This window comes from Hippichthys cyanospilos, chromosome 11 (assembly GCF_059441005.1).
Source record: "Hippichthys cyanospilos isolate Australia breed blue-spotted pipefish chromosome 11, RoL_Hcya_1.0, whole genome shotgun sequence".
NCBI classification, from domain to species: Eukaryota; Metazoa; Chordata; class Actinopteri; order Syngnathiformes; family Syngnathidae; genus Hippichthys; species Hippichthys cyanospilos.
The window spans coordinates 23,528,849-23,543,322 of record NC_142379.1 but is presented as its reverse complement, the minus strand read 5'-3'; the positions used below and the strand labels follow the sequence as shown (position 1 = coordinate 23,543,322).

Below are 14,474 nucleotides of genomic sequence, written 5' to 3'. Positions count from 1 at the left end.
AATTCTCTTGTCAAATGGATAACCACGAAGTGGGATAATGTCTCATTTTATGATTATTTCTTTTGCCTCAACACCCGCCCGACATCGCTGCAACTGCTTTATGCTCTTAATAGTTTCCTGTCGTCTTCACGCTCTCTTCTGGTCGCGTGGTGGTTTAAAAATGCATGCACGTAAATGAAAATTACAGTAATTTAATACTTCTGACAATGCAGGAAACCGCATAACGTCGGTTGCTTTGTATCAGCAACAAAGAACTGAAAAAGAAAAAAAAAAAGCTGTCATTTCAACTGTCACGTGAGCAGTTTCGACATCCGTGACATTTGTGCGCCATATGTTAATGTAAAGCGTCGGGGAAAATGGACGTTATGCGGTTGCTGATGTCATTACTTGATTAACCGCTACTTTTAACAACGTGGGTGACGCAAAAGAGCATTACTGTTGCAAGACAATGTATTTGGGGGAAAAAGATGATCATATTAATAACAACAATACTCGAGTCGAGAGGAAATTAGGATATGACAACCACTCCGCGTCGTGTCTTCATCTTCCTCCCTATTACCTGTAATTTCAGGTGCTAATTATTAGACGATATCCCAGGCCTTTGGGACTTGTAACAAATTCATAATATATACTGTACATATAAGTCTATACATTTGTCTGTCTGTCGATATATTTCTTTCACTATATATAAATATCCATATAGTTATATGTCTTTCTGATTTATTTATCTTTAAATATCTATAAAATTATCTCTGTTTCTGTCTTATTATGCAATGCAATCAATCGATTAGGAAACAAAATGAAACAACGATCTGAAAAACGACACAACTCCTTACGTTCAATGAAAAACATTTAACCGATCGACGTGGACTTTCGAGCATACGAGTGAGTGAGTTTTATAGTCATATGCAAATTAATACTTCACGATGAAATTCCTATTCTGTTTACTTTTACTTAAATTACTGGTGATGATAGTGTAAAATATCATGTAGTACAAAATATTATGTATCTAGATGTCATGCGACCAAACCACGCCTCGGTGCAGTGACTTGAGAACTGCTTTCTGAGTTACAGCTCATGAGGCGGAACTTCGACTGTCTGTAGTCCATCACGAGCGGGAAGACAAACATCGTCCAAACTGACACCTTGGCACACAGTAAACATGTAACTTCTCAACAACAAAAAAATACTACAATGAGAGCACAAAACTTGGTATAAAGCATAAAGAGCGCTGCAAAACGCGATGGATTTCCCCACAGAGCTTGTGGCGTTAGCAACGGCAAAAACATAATTTTTCTCATTTATTGGCACTGGTTCTCGAGCAATTGCACACGTCTTTATAACAAACCGTGTCAATTCACCCCAAACAGGTTGCTGCCTATTAATTAGTCAAAAATAGCATTAGAAAATAAAATGACACTACAGTATAGCTTTGCTGGCTTAATTGCCTTAATTGAAGTTTTGATGGCACCATATAGTAAATAAAACATAATGAAGTGTTGGTACGTGTGGTTTCAATTAGTTGATAGTTTCCAAGGTTCAGAGGGCTTCCTCTCACATCACTAGTTGCCAGTCATTCAAGGTCTTGATGATGCAATTTCGCTCTAAAAAATAGAAAATTGGAAAGAGTGAGAGAGAGAGGAGAGAGAGAGAGAGAGAGAGAAAGAGAGAGGGGGGGGGGGGACAAAAAAAATGCAGTCCAAAATCAAATTAAATTAATCCCTTAATATAAAGGTATGGTAATTATTAGAAAATATAATGAAGAAACAAGTTTCAAATATGAAGTATAGTATAGAAGTTAAAAGAAAAAAGTACTATAAATGTTCAAATTCTGAATTTTGGGGGATTATATTTAATAGTTTGGATGTTCAACATTTGGAGAGAGTCGTTTTTATTGTTCTGAGTTAACCAAGATGGCTGCCATCCTGGGTAGAAGTGGGGCTGAGCGCTCTTGAGACGTCTAATCAGATGTCCAAGATGGCTGCCTCTGATGGTTGTTGGTAAATGGAGTCTCAGTGTATGTAGTCAAGTGTCCGAGATGGACGCCTGACAACCTCATGGGAAATGGAGTACTTTGTGTAGCTAAATAGTCTTCCACAAAGGCTGAACGCACACACAAAGAATGACCTAATTGAAAATGAATTGGTTCGTTATGATTCCAACGATTCCAAAATGTGGAATTGTGGGAAAATTTGGAATCATGGGAAGAGGAAAATTGAGACACCCAATGAATTGTCGGGATCGATTAAAGTTTGAATGGTCAGAATCAGATGAAGAATGGCGAAGATAGATGATTACAAAATGTTGGTGAGAACAATGAAGGAATTATGGGTAAAACAATGGGGAAAAAAATTGAACATTTTTCATGAATGGGTGTTCTAAGCAGACTTACCAATTATGGGAAGCACCTTAAGTTGGAACGACTAGTATAGGTTGAACACAAAAGGAGGTATCTGTCAGAGAAATCTCAGAAAAGAAGACTAGGACAAGCCTAGCTGCTTAAACAGCAAAAAGAGTAACTCAGACCAGCCAAGATTGACTTTTTTATGCCGGGCATAGGGAAAAAAGCTTGGGCAAATGAACTCGTGGGTCTTCCAACGCTAATTTCACTGCCCAGCCGTCCCCCCCCTGGCTTTTATTTAGCAAAAGCATAGCAGATTACAAGACACAACAAAAGAGCCAGCCGGGCGCCACCGGCAGCTGGGCCAAGGTCCCGGCTCACACTTTCGTGCGTCAACAGCTCTATCTAAGGACAGGGTCAAGATGAACTAGGATTGCATAAATGGGTAACAATGACATAAGCACATAATGATAACAACCTAATATATGATTCCCTTCACATATCCCCCCTGATTATCATTATTAAAACACATCAAACGATGTCGAAAGCTATTGCTTGAGTGGGAAGAAAACTACCCAAAAACCCAGTAGGAAAAAGGTAGAAACCCTTCCCAAGCAAGAGCTTGTTACAAGGAAAAATAGAAAAAGCAAAAGCTAAAGCTCCTTTTGGTCCAATACATGTATATACACATCACAAACCATATCAACATCCTATGTCTAAAATCTTTTCCGTAGGTGCATCTTGAATGGTTCAGACAGTTGTTGAATCGTCGTCAGAGTCAATAGGTTGATAGTCAGTCATGGTCACGGTCACTTGCGTTGCTAACCCCAACAGCATCCATGATTTTGGTGGCACAGGTCTTACACAAGGGCACACGGCAGGTTATGCAGACATGACAGCAAGAGAATGCAGATGATGACAGAAGCAATGGCTACAGCCACACCCTTCTATTTGCCTAAGAAGTCCTGCAACCACTGCAGGAAGGGGTTGAGCTTCAACTCCCTCCATACTTAAGAGTCCTCAGTCTGCACTCCCTGAGCAGTGTCAGTGTCTCAGACAACGAGCCATTAGACAAAGTGTGTGAAGGAATAAATGCGCAACATTCACCTGATGGCAAAAGCTTGCACACGCCACCCTTTTCTGCCAGTCATGTCGAGTGCCTGTCTGTTTTGAATAGTCATAAGTGAAGTAGCATGTAGTTGTGAAGCTGTGTGCGTTATAAGGTATAATTATAAGGTGCGTCCGTTATATCAGTCGACGAGTATACTTTATGATTGACATCATTGAAAAAAAATCGGTGTGTTTGTACACAGTCACTGGAAATAGAGCACCAAATATGGCAAATGCGAACCCGCTGCATTTGCTTTGTCAATCAATTTGTCTTTGTCAGGAATGCTCCAAGGCTTGCCAATCACATCAAAAAAAGACGGAAGTTTGTCTGGTGATTGGGACTGGTGGTTTGTCAGTGTTGCATTTGGACCAATGGGTGGAGTTCTCAACACTGAAACAAACGTAGCGTTTATCGCTGTTCCCGTGATGTCCGTCTGGAGCTGGAGGTTGCCCATGACGCTGGTGGGCAAACGCTGTCTGTCTGAGGTAGGCGTTGTTGGTCGTCCGGACACAAGTGCGCCGCCCAGCATCAAGCAGCATGCTGCTCGGAGGAGTGCTGGCGGACAGGCCATTCTCCTGAGAGGGGTGTGTTTACCACAAAAACCCTTTCTCCCACTGTGGTCTTTCGTTGGTGCACCGTCCGTGCACTCGGGGGTGCTGATCCTCACTTCGAGGGACTGGCGTCTCTAGGCCCGTCAGCAGGGGGTCGAAGGATCTTGCACTGCGACTGGCGGATCCACCCGTCGCGTCCTTCAACTTTCACCGCAGTTGGTGTCGCTGCGATCATCTGGAACGGGCCATCCCAGCATTCACTGTCCCAACGAGGTCGTCAGCACCTTGAGGAACACATGGTCTCCGATCTGGACCCGGGTTTTCTGTGGGATAGAACACACTGGCCAGTCATTGTGCTTATGCATCTCCCTTGTGCCAAACAGTCTTTTCATGTGAACTGGAAAAGAACATCCACTAGGTGGCTGGTCATGGGTTAAGTCTGCTAGTCCATATGGTCCTCCATATACTATTTCAAATGGTGATAAAGTTTTTTCTTCAGCGGAACAAATCTCATTTCTGTGGCCACAATAAGAATGCAATCTGGTCGCTGTCTCTTTATCACTTGCATTGTTTTTATGCGTATGGCCTTGACTGTCCCATTCGTTCTTTCAACAAGCCCTCCTGATATTCAACAGTTCTCTAACTTTTGTAACAGCTTTTTTCACAAAATGTAATCAATTGTCACTTCTAATTACTCTCATCCATATATATCATATGAAATGCTTCGGGTGGTTCTAGAAATTTGCCTCTATGTGGTCACAAATAAACTTGCGCATTATTGCAAAAACAGGTATCACAACATTTACAAAAAACACAAACATTTTGAGTATAAAAGGTGAATCCATATACAACTGATCATACATATTCCCCCCTGTTGACACATGGCCAAGCTCATGTGTCAACTTTGCTGCTCATTCAAATGAAAATTTTAGTAACCATGGTTTTCTAACCGCCAATCTACTTTTTTCCTCAACATCTTGTTATGCTCCTTTATTTAGCCATTTTTGCTGCTACAGTTTAGGAGCTGATGTTTTCCTTGATATCAAGATGGTCTGTGTGTCTTGTTCATCATGTAGTGTTTCAACGCGGCTGTCTTGTGCTTTGGCAACTGTGGGCACACCTATGACTGTTTCTTTGGCTGCTTTGTTTGCCTAATCGGTTTCCTGCTGTAATTTGGTCATTTCTTTTCTTGTTATGATTTGGAAGCCGCAGTTAGCCCAAAGATGATAAAACACATGCCATACTCGCTGTCTGTCCATATTGTAACATCTTTGCTTTCAAAAATTTCACACGCTTTGATTAGCACGGCCAATTCATCTGCTTGCAATTAACATGTCGATTTTAATGTTCCTCAAAACAAAATTTAATACATATCCCACCCTTTTGCGGCCGTCTTCCCCTTTGCTAGCTGAACCGTCAAGAAAAAACACAACTTCTCCAGTCGGGAGAGGGGTGTCATTCAGGTCAGGTCTTGGTTTGGTGGAAATTTGGGCGTGGCTTCCACAGTCGTGTGGGGTGCCGTCTACAGGTGTGGGCAAAAGTGTCGCTGGGTTTGATGCTCCACATCTAACAATTATAATGTGTCCCTGTGATACAAGTAACGCGGTGCAATATAAATGTCATGCAGGCGATAAGAGTGTCATTTTTGGGGGGGGGGGGGGGGGGGGGGTCCAGCAACAAAACAAATACATAGGGAACCCTCAACGTGAGGGGGTGAAACAACACAACCTCCACTGAAGCCTCCACTGCCAATGCTGCGGCCAGCACCACCTGAACGCCTTCAGGGCCCAGCAACTGCATCCAATTCCTCAGAGTAAAATTTGACTGGCCTCAGTTTCCCGTCATGCTTCTGCAACAAAACTGAAGTCATGAATCCCTGTTTAGCGGTCACTCTTTGCTCAAATGGTTTGCTGTAATCCGGTAGTGTCAATACGGATGAATTAAACCAATACCAATTTCACGCTGTCAAATGCCTCGTCAGCTTTTTTCATAACTGAGATCAAACAGTGGCCTAGTCAATTCAAAACAATTTTTTGAATCCATATGTTACAATAATTATTCAGCCTCAAAAATGACATCATTTGTCTTTTAGTCTGTGTTTTTGGGCTTTTGCAATGGCCTCCTTTTGTCTGTCAGTAACAATTCTGCCATCCTTATCTCATTAGTTCTGCCAACCTTCTTCCATTTGTTTCCACTTGCCGAAAATCTTTCTTGCCACAACGCCAACATTCTAATGCATTCAATTTTGTCTTTCAACTCTCTCTTACATCCTTCTTTTCCGCTACCACAATTCCTGTTTCCAACACAATGCACTTCCTCTTCTCCATCACACCAGAATGTCTGTTTTCTCCCCTACATTCTTCTACTTTTCTTCTTCTACTCCACTCTCAGCTGAGTACTCGATTTATCTAATCTCTGAGTGTTGGAGGTCACTCACATCTACATTTTTGTTTGTAGTATAGTTCCATTTAGCCTTGCATTTTTTCAGCTGCTGTCAATATTTTCAGCCTGTTTATCCATTATCTACCATAATGATTTGATTTTTGAACGTGATTTGTTTTTAGAAAACTCTTGCAAACTATACTATATCAAACAATTAACATATCAACTGGTTCATCCTCATTTTGCACAGTTGAATCTATTTTACTGTAAGATCTGATCCTATCATGCTAATCTCTCCAAACAATTCCAGATTCAACTTTTTCTCTTTTATCGATTTTGCTATTTGAAATTTTTCTTCAGCTTTGTTCTAACAAATTCAGTGGTCTCTATCAATTTGCCAATTTAAAATATTTTCCACTTTGAAGAACAACAAAAGCAACAACAACAAAATCAACTTTAGCAAAAACGACAATTCTCACAACTGTGACAACAACAATAACAGCAACACATGCAGCAAACTGTGTGAAAATTTCAACAGAGCAAGCTTCACAGGCTTACACTCACAATCACTTCTCATTTTCATACCACAGTCTCCAAAACTTGCTATCATACGACAACATGCCTACATGTTATTAAGCTATGAAAACACAACATTTATAATTCAACGTCATCTGGCTATCCACCCCTGGCATAGCCTCACATATAACACAACAACTTTGTGTATTTTATTTGACCATTAATTATTCATTGCCAGTTAATCTAGCATTTGAAAACATCCTAATTCTTAATTTAGTCTCAACTGATCCCATAATATATTTTTCCATATTTCTCATTTCACCTGTGTGCTGAGAATTAACCCTGTGAATGGACCAGTTTCTGCCCACAAACCTCAGGTTTGAAACCATCTCAAATTTGTCATTTTGACTTTTAACCATGCAGACTAGATCAAGCCCGATCTAACAATGTATTTTAGCCAAATTTCATCAAATATCATTGTTTATTTCTAACAATCTAATATACAAACATGTAACACACCAATAGTTACACACCAGCAAACTGACAGATACACACGCAGATCCACATCACACAACATGCAGTTTACAACGTATATGCGGACTTTGTTAAGCACGTACAAGACACATGTTTTGCACACAACTTCTCAAATGGCATCACTCCTTTGGCTTCATGTCAACCCTCAGTACTCAGATGTGGAGCTGAGACCCAGTCCCGAAAAGGGTCTTACTGCCGTGGCCACGGTCTTGCCTGGTTGTCAACTCCGCCTCTGAAAACCTCAGGTGTCTGGGTTTAAGAACATGGTGGTAAACTCAGGTACGAATTGTTGGTGTCTGTTTTCCACCGTTAATTTGGGTTTACTGTCTGGCTGTGTTAGTTGCCGACAGGTTAGTGGCTGCGGTCAAATCATCATCTGCTTTCCTTTTTTTCTCAGCCACCTTCTATACTCGTTTCGGTTTGGCTCTATCAACTAAAGCCTTGCATTTAAACCACTGTTAATCATCACTGTTTTCAATCCTTTCCCTGTCCTTCAATGACAACTTCCGCAACACTTTCTCCAATCCACCACAATCATCCACGTCTCCTGAAAAACCGTATTGGAATTTCCGTTTTTCCACATACTTAGTACTTCCTTTGCTATCTATCTCTGCCCGACGTACATTTTCCTTCAATTCATCCACAAAACAACAACATTCCTTTTCCCATATTGCCTCCTTGGGCCGAGTTGCGGCCTCGGAGGACTTTTTTTTTTTTTCTTCTCATGATTAACTATGTTTCCTTCGTCACGGGAGAAATGCTACGTGCCTGGTGTCATGTCGGATACCGAGCTTCTACCTCGAAAAGCGGATATCCCCAGGTGTTTGTACTCACGACCGTTTCACCAGTTTTAGATTTCCCGTCACTCAGGACAACCACTCCACATTCATTCCACACTCATACATCACAGAAATGATCAGTAACTGTGCACCGGATGTTAAACTTTCTCTTTTTTAAGTCAGGCCGTTTGTTCAAAGTCCAATTGACTGTACGTTTAAGGTCCAATGGACCAGCCGTTTAAGGTCCGATGGACCGTTCGTTTAAGGTCCGATGGACCGCTCGTTTAAGGTCCGATGGACCGCACGTTTAAGGTCCGATGGACCGCTCGTTTAACTAGAAAATGTGCAATTCCTGAAGAAATTGCGTGTGAAGGTGAAACTGTTGAAGGTTTGGGAGTTGAAAAGTGAAATGATGTGGAACGATTGAATGTGTGAATCTGTGAAGAAATATGAATACAAACTTGAAAAACTGAAAAAAAGTTGAACTGTGGAATTTGAAGATGAATGAAAAACTGAAAAAAGTTGAACTGTAGAATGATGTGAATCTGTGAAGACTGTGAATCTGTGAGAAACTGAAAAAAAAACGAATGTTTGAATCATAAAAAAGTGTGGATGATCCGAAGTAAAAGCAGAAGAGAAAATACAAAGTTTTTCAACTTTGTATTATTCACATTTCTTCACTGTTTCACATCAATCCACAATCCACCTCATTCAAATGATTAGCTCATTAACAGAAGTTTAAAAATGATCCCTAATCAAACTTTTTCAGTTTTTTTACTGCTTGAAATATGAATACTACAAAGTTGAAAAACTGAAAAAAACTGAATGTATGAATCAAGCTGAGTTCACCAAGCCAGATGCTGTACTAGGTGGAAGCAGTAGTGAGAGGTAATGAGACAGCTAAGAAAATATCCAAGATGGCCGCCCATGAGGGCAGATGGGAGTTGGAGTCTTCGGTGGTCTAAGATGGCCGCCCGATGGCATCATGGGAAATGGAGTACTTTGTGTAACTAAACTATAGGTGTCAAACTCCAGTCCTCGAGGGCTTGTATCCTGCATGTTTTTGAATCATACCATTCACTTAACATCAGGCCATTTTTACGGTGGAAAAACTTGAATTGTAGCTGAAAGTTGAACTGTGGAATAATGTTAATGTGAAGAAATATGAATAATACAAAGTTGAACTGTGGAATGATGTGAATGTGTGAAAAAATATGAATAACACAAAGTTGAAAACTGAAAAAAAAAACCGAATGTTTGAATTATAAAATGTGTGGATGATCCGAATTAAAAGCAGAAGAGAAAAAACAACTGTAAACGTGAAACGCGATTTGCCTGAACCGGGGCACGGACATGTTGAAGATGACAACTCTACCACTGGGCCACGGGGGGGGCGGTGTCAGACCACACTGTGAAAGCTTTAAATAAAGAGAATGACTTATGTTTGAACGTGAATCTGTGAAGATTTACGAATAATACAAAGTTTAAAAAACTGAGAAAAGTTCAACTGTGGAATGAAAAGTAAGATGAAATGAAAGTAAGAACAGTTTGAAAAGGCTAAATTCTTTAAATATGAACAGTATAAAAAACGTGAATTGTAGGAAAACGATGAATAGTTGAACCTTGAAAAATACAAAAGCACTACACGTGAATATGTGGAATGATATGAAGTTTGAACGGCATGAATTGGATGAACTGGGAAGGAGTTGAAACCAAAAGAAAATACGGAATTAACTGAAAAAAAACACTGAATGTGTGAAAACCCATTATCAGGAGTTTAAAAATGATCCCTAATCAAACTTTTTCAGTTTTTTTACTGCTTGAAATATGAATAATACAAAGTTGAAAAACTGAAAAAAACTGAATGTATGAATCAAGCTGAGTTCACCAAGCCAGATGCTGTACGAGGTGGAAGCAGAAGTGAGAGGTCATGAGACGTCTAAGAAAATATCCAAGATGGCCGCCCATGAGGGCAGATGGGAGTTGGAGTCTTCAGTGGTCTAAGATGGCCGCCCGATGGCATCATGGGAAATGGTGTACTTTGTGTAACTAAACTGTAGGTGTCAAGCTCCAGTCCTCGAGGGCTTGTATCCTGCATGTTTTTGAATCACACCATTCACTTAACATTAGGCCATTTTTTACGATAGAAAAACTTGAATTGTAGCTGAAAGATGAATAATGTTAATGTGAAGAAATCTGAATAATACAAAGTTGAAAAATTGAAAAAAGTTGAACTGTGGAATGATGTGAATGTGTGAACAAATATGAATAACACAAAGTTCGAAACTAAAAAAAAACGAATGTTTGAATTATAAAAAAAAGTGTGGATGATCCGAACTAAAAGCAGAAGAGAAAAAACAACTGTAAACGTGAAACGCGATTTGCCCGAACCGGGACACGGACATGTTGAAGATGACAACTCTAACACTCGGCCACTGGGGGGCGGTGTCAGACCACACTGTGAAAGCTTTAAATAAAGGGAATGAAGTATGTTTGAACGTGAATCTGTGAAGTATTACGAATAATACAAAGTTAAAAAAACTGAGAAAAGTTCAACTGTCGAATGAAAAGTAAGATGAAATGAAAGTAAGAACAGTTTGAAAAGGCTAAATTCTTTAAATATGAACAGTATAAAAAACGTAAATTGTAGGAAAACGATGAATAGTTGAACCTTGAAAAATAAAAAAGCACTTCACGTGAATATGTGGAATGATATGAAGTTCGAACGGCATGAATTGGATGAACTGGGAAGGAATTGAAACCAAAAAAAAATACTGAATTAACTGAAAAAAAACACTGAATGTGTGAAAAGACACAGCGGGGATCGAACGCACGAACATGTAGTAGATATACGTCAACAGAACGTCTGAGCCACGGGAAATGACGAAACCGTGAACGCTTTAAAAGGAAGTAGGAAGAACGCTCCAATCACTTAACATTAAGCCGTTTTTACGGTACAAAAACTTAAATTGTAGGAAAACGATTAAAAGTTGAAACTTGAAAAATAGACCCGCACTAACTAAAAAAGACTCACACAACTAAAAAATGACGCAGCCTGGGATTGAACCCACGAACATGAAGTGCGAATGCGGTACACAAATCCCATGAGCCACCGAGACATAGGAAATATCGAAAACGTTAAAGTTTAAAAATGAAGCACGAAGACCAGCCCATTCACTTAACATTAGGCCATTTTTACGGTACAAAAACTTAAATTGTAGGAAAACGATGAAAAGTTGAAACTTGAAAAATAGACCCGCACTAAACATGAATATGTAGAATGATATGAAGTTTGAACGGCATGAATTGGATGAACTGGGAATGAGTTGAAACGTACCTAAAAAACGGTCGAAATAAAAAAAATAAAAATAACTAGAAAAAGTGCAATTTCTGAAGAAATTGCGTGTGAAGGTGAAACCGTTGAAGGTTTGGGAGTTGAAAAGTGGAATGATGTGGAACGATTGAATGGTATGAATCTGTGAAGAAATATGAATACAAAGTTGAAAAACTGTAAAAAAGTTGAACTGTGGAATTTGAAGATGAATGAAAAACTGAAAAAGTTGAACTGGAGAATGATGTGAATCTGTGAAAAATTATGAATCCTACAAAGTTGAAAAACTGAGAAAAGTTGAACTGGAATAGTGTGAATCTGTGACATTAGGCCTAATGTTAAGTGAATGATGTGATTCAAAAACATGCAGGATATCAGCCCTCGAGGACTGGAGTTTTAAACTCCTGTTAATGAAAGAGCTTATCATTTGAATGAGGTGGATTGAATGAGGTGGATTGTGGATTGATGTGAAACAGTGAAGAAATGTGAATAATACAGAGTTGAAAAACTGAAAAAAACTAAAACGTATGAATCAAGCTGAGTTAACCAAGCCAGATGCTGTACTAGGTGGAAGCAGTAGTGAAAGGTAATGAGACGTCTAATAAAATGTCCAAGATGGCCGCCCATGAGGGCAGATTGGAGTTGGTGTCTTCAGTGGTCTAAGATGGCCGCCCGATGGCAACATGGGAAATGGATTACTTTGTGTAACTAAACTATAGGTGTCAAACTCCAGTCTTCGAGGGCTTGTATCCTGCATGTTTTTGAATCACACCTGTAATGGAGGTGTCGGAGTAGCGTCCAAACTTGTGACCTCCTTGAAAGGACTGTACTTGACTGATTCAGAGGATCCTCAATCTTATCTGGTTGTCCGGCCAGAACATAAAGACGATGCACACTCTCATGCCACTCTTTATTTGTATATAATGTTCTATTTATTTATCTGGGTTGGTGTGTGTGTGTTTCTGTGTTTGTGTGTTCTGTGTGTGTTCTATGTTTGATTGTGGGTGTGTGGTCTCTGCAAAGGAGAGCAGAGAACATTCACTAAACATTGATAACTAACATAACTAACATTGTACAATATGTTACATCATATGCTCACATGACTCTATATTAGCTTAGAATAACATAAACAACACAGGCAAACATACCGTACAATGATAGGAAGAATGAATTCAACCCAATCGTTCCAAAATGTGCGTTAGGTAGGAAAGGGTTAATGGAGCCGAATAGATTTGAGTGGGCGGTGACGTCACTCCCTTACGGCGGAAGGATCATATTGGCACACACGGCAAACATGCGACAAACACGCACTTTTTGTGGATGAAACTTTAACGTGAATACTAAAAGTGAAGTATGAAAAGTACGGTATATTTGCCTTTAGCAATTATACCAAACTTAGGTGCAATAACAACTTAGACATTAATGGACAAAGTGAAGCCGTGCAAACGTAAACATGTATCCAAAACCACGAACGGACAACATATTCAAACTGTACTTACATTCTCATGGACGCACGGAATAATAATGAAAGGAATGAGATAATCCACAGAATGATTGAAAGCAGAAAAAATGACTGTCCGTTACAACGATACCTGCCGACTGACCGCATACCTGCAAAACAACCTATGATAGTGTAAACAGAGTCCTGATTGGTAGTGGAGGAATGAAACGCAACTTGTGATTAGTTGCTAGGCGGTTGCTAGGAAGATCACATGACCACAGGAGAAACATGTCCAGACGTAAATAGTAATAACAGAACGATTCAAACACGAAATCGTTAAGTATAATCAGAAACTTCTTAACAACACCATTCACTTAACATTAGACAATGTTTACGGTACAAAAACTTGAATTGTAGCTGAAAGTTGAACTGTAAACGTGAAACGCGATTTGCCCGAACCGGGACACGGACATGTTGAAGATGACAACTCTACCACTGGGCCACTGGGGGGCAGTGTAAGACCACACTAGGGAATGAAGTATTTTTGAACGTGAATCTATGAAGAACTACGAATAATACAAAGTTAAAAAACTGAAAAAAGTTCAACTGTGGAATGAAAAGATGAAATGAAAGTAAGAACAGTTTGAAAAGGCTAAATTCTTTAAATATGAATAGTATAAAAAACGTAAATTGTAGGAAAACGATGAATAGTTGAACCTTGAAAAATAAAAAAGCACTTCACGTGAATATGTGGAATGATATGAAGTTCGAACGGCATGAATTGGATGAACTGGGAAGGAATTGAAACCAAAAAAAAAATACTGAATTAACTGAAAAAAACACTGAATGTGTGAAAAGACACAGCGGGGATCGAACGCACGAACATGTAGTAGATATACGTCAACAGAACGTCTGAGCCACGGGAAATGACGAAACCGTGAACGCTTTAAAAGGAAGTAGGAAGAACGCTCCAATCACTTAACATTAGGCCGTTTTTACGGTACAAAAACTTAAATTGTAGGAAAACGATTAAAAGTTGAAACTTGAAAAATAGACCCGCACTAACTAAAAAAGACTCACACAACTAAAAAATGACGCAGCCTGGAATTGAACCCACGAACATGAAGTGCGAATGCCGTACACAAATCCCATGCGCCACCGAGACATAGGAAATATCGAAAACGTTAAAGTTTAAAAATAAAGCACGAAGACCAGCCCATTCACTTAACATTAGGCCATTTTTACGGTACAAAAACTTAAATTGTAGGAAAACGATGAAAAGTTGAAACTTGAAAAATAGACCCGCACTAAACATGAATATGTAGAATGATATGAAGTTTGAACGGCATGAATTGGATGAACTGGGAATGAGTTGAAACGTACCTAAAAAACGGTCGGAATAAAAAAAATAATAATAACTAGAAAATGTGCAATTTCTGAAGAAATTGCGTGTGAAGGTGAAACTGTCGAAGGTTTGGGAGTTGAAAA

At 39.5% G+C, this 14,474-nt stretch overlaps 1 protein-coding gene across 1 annotated transcript in view; it reads right to left on the bottom strand.

Moving 5' to 3' along the window:
* LOC148416386 (uncharacterized) overlaps positions 1-13,219 on the bottom strand; it is a 67,578-nt gene extending 54,359 nt beyond the window's left edge. Inside the window, exon 1 of the mRNA XM_088428264.1 lies at positions 13,045-13,219. The gene's annotated coding sequence lies outside the window, so the exon portion shown is untranslated. The remainder of the gene's footprint in view (positions 1-13,044) is intronic.
* Between the last annotated feature and the right edge of the window lie 1,255 nt (positions 13,220-14,474).